Here is a 3,143-nt window from a genome sequence, read left to right as displayed (position 1 = left end):
CAAAGGAGGAGGCTGCAATGCTTGATAAGAAATGTACTCATTATCTTGCCCATGTAATTGTAACCCCTCTGTACAGTATGTTCACAATAAAAAATAAAATAAAATAAAAAGAAGCAAAGATATATAGATTTTTTTGATTACAATTTTCACCCAGAGTTAGTCTATTCTTCCCTAAAATGTCTAGGAAATGGATCCTGACTCACAGTGGAGGACATGTCCTCATGGCATTGGCCCCATGCTTCCAGCCTATCACATGCAAACCTTCCTCCCACCTGACCTGAAGGACATATTAGCTTCTAGTGAGGCTTTAGCCTCCTGGGTCACCACACTCAAATACTGGTCTATAAAATCTTGAATACTTAAGAGTAGACACAATGTGCCATGTAAAATGAGACTGAAGTATACGATAAGGAGACACTGGCTGTCACATGATGCTCTTTGAGGAACTAGACCAAGACACACACACTTAAGAGAAGGTTCTCTCTTAACTGACAGGTGAATTCCAACACACCAGAAAAATGGCATCACATTTTCCTTCCCACTTGAAAATTTTAGCAGGAAACTATAGTGATCTAATTTGATAATCTTCTATTTGTTAAGCCAAACAGCCACAAGAAAACAGAGCTACATGTGATGGATCACATGTGCTCCTTAGCAGGGTATAAAAGAGCATGTGGGACAGAAAGCCTTCCAAACTGTTCAACCACATCTCCTTGCACATCCACCCAAAACCTCCATCCTCTGACACCATGGTCAACTCCTGCTGTGGCTGCACCTGCTGCCAGCCCAGCTGCTGCCAGACCACTCGCTGCTGTCCCAGCTGCTGTGTGTCTAGCTGCTGCCAGCCCTGCTGCTGCCAGCCCTGCTGCTGCCAGCCCAGCTGCTGCCAGACCACCTGCTGCAGGACCACCTGCTGCCGCCCCAGCTGCTGCACTGATTCCTGCTGCTGAGCACTCCATCCTGCACCCTCCTGCCCTTCAGTAGGCAGCATTATTGATGTAGTCCTTCTCTGAGCTCAATCATGGTGGACTACTTGTAAACCTCAGTTTCCTCTAGGGTCTGTTTGGGCCTCCACATGAACTGTCCCCCTCAGTCCTTGGCAGGTTTCTATCTCTTCAAAATGAACCCAAGTTGAAATTTTCCATGAAATCTGTCAACTTCTTTGTTACCCACAGGGAAGTATTTGTTCTGTGACATGGTTTCTCAAATGCTGTTATTCCTACCTTGTCAATAAATTTGACTTTTGTCCCCATGCAATTATAAAAGCAATGTGTCTCCTTATTTTTCCTTCTTCAACTGTTGTTCAGATACGTAGCTCATCTCTGAAAACTAAAACTCACATAGGAGGTCATTCTGAGTGTGCAAGCTCTGATCCTTGTCTACTGGTTTCTCATACAGGCCATGGTGGTCTTGAGCCACAGCCTAGAACACTCTGCTGGAGATTTCCTCTACTGAAAAGAAAGCTCTGGGCAGGAGGTCAGGCCCCCCGGGGCACAGCTGCAACAGTGAGAGGAGCTGGTGAGGCCTTCTCCTTCTCACCTTCTCTTAGTGCCTGTGTGTCCATGCTGTCCAGTGTTCCATTTGTTATCCATGGGAATGCCATCCAAAGTTGTCCAAGGACAGTTCTACATATGGTGTCACTTCGAACTGCTTCCCTCCCTACTCTTATTTCTCAAGTTTTTCTCATCTAGTCCTGTCATCATTCCTTAAGTAAACCACTTAACTTCAGCTCCCAGGTTAACCTGTGCCTAGGAGTACACACAAGCTAAGAGTCACATCTTCTTCATCTAAGTGTAGCTGCTTGTCCATACAGTTTTTTAAGAGATGGAGATGGTTCTCACTATCTAGCCACCAGCTCTTGGATCCTATGCTCACTGAACTGATAAGTCTGCTAAATGTTTTGATGGGGAACATTGCAGATGTTTGCCCCATTGTTCTTAGTTAATAGTCTTTAATATTTCATTGGTGTTGATGCTTAGCTCTAGGTTCTTTGCTTTGTCTTTGTGATTACACATGTGAATTCGTCCCATTGGCTTACTTTATTCTCCAAATGGCCCCCTTGTACTTTCATATCTATCTTTTTTTTAACAAAGATTAAACATATGAGTAAATAAATAAATTCTTTTCTCACTGAGTCAATCTCATTTCATTTAACATAATAATTACCACTTCCAAGACTTTTCCTACAAAGTCATGACATCATTCTTATGAATGCCTGAATAATATTGCATTGAGCACATGCACCACACTCCCCTTATTTTTATACCACAGAAGGGCCACAGGATGACTCCATGACTTGGCTCTTGTGAATAGTCCTTCAATGCAGGTGTCTCCATACTATATTGCCTGATTCCTTCATATATATATATGTATATATATATATATGCTTTAGCTGCATCATGAGTGAATTTTATATTTATTTTGTTAGGAAATTACATGCTTATTAGTATAACAAAAAATCACACCCACCAACAGTGTAAGGGATCTCCTTTCTTACCCATCATCTTCACAAACACCATTAGTTTTCTTGATGGCAGCCATTCTGATTATGGTGAAAGGGAATCTTCGTGTAGTTTTGATTTGAAAATTCATGATGGTGAAAACATTGATTACTTTCAATGTAATGTTAGCCATTTGTATACATCCAATCTCTATTCACATCATTTTCTACTTCTATATATTGGAAATTGTGTGTGTGTGTGTGTGTGTGTGTGTGTGTGTGTGTGTGTGTGTAGGAGAGATACAACTGATCCTCCTGTTTCCTAGGAGAATGTTGCGATCAAGTTTTCTACAGTTGAATGTTCGTACTTGATAAAGCTAGGATCTTCCTCCAAGATGGCAGCACTTTTGTAATGCATGTGTCTCTGGGACTTTTTGCCAAGAATCAAGATACTGTAGCTAGCCAGCTAATTGGGTAAATTTCTGGGTCCACTACTCTATTCTATTGGATCATTTTTCTGCTTTAGCTGGTGTGTATTTTGTAGTTTTTGTTTGATTAAACTTGTTAGGAAAGATCTGTACCCCTTGAGCCATCATCTGCCCTGGTAACCCTACCGTTTTTGTTAGCATGGCAAGATGTCATAATTATATGTCATAATTTTAGGTATTATATTGTGACACCTCTGAAAATAAACTCACCGTTC

This window comes from Dipodomys ordii, unplaced genomic scaffold (assembly GCF_000151885.1).
Source record: "Dipodomys ordii isolate 6190 unplaced genomic scaffold, Dord_2.0 Scaffold7, whole genome shotgun sequence".
Lineage (NCBI taxonomy): Eukaryota > Metazoa > Chordata > Mammalia > Rodentia > Heteromyidae > Dipodomys > Dipodomys ordii.
Note: the sequence above shows the minus strand (reverse complement) of the source record.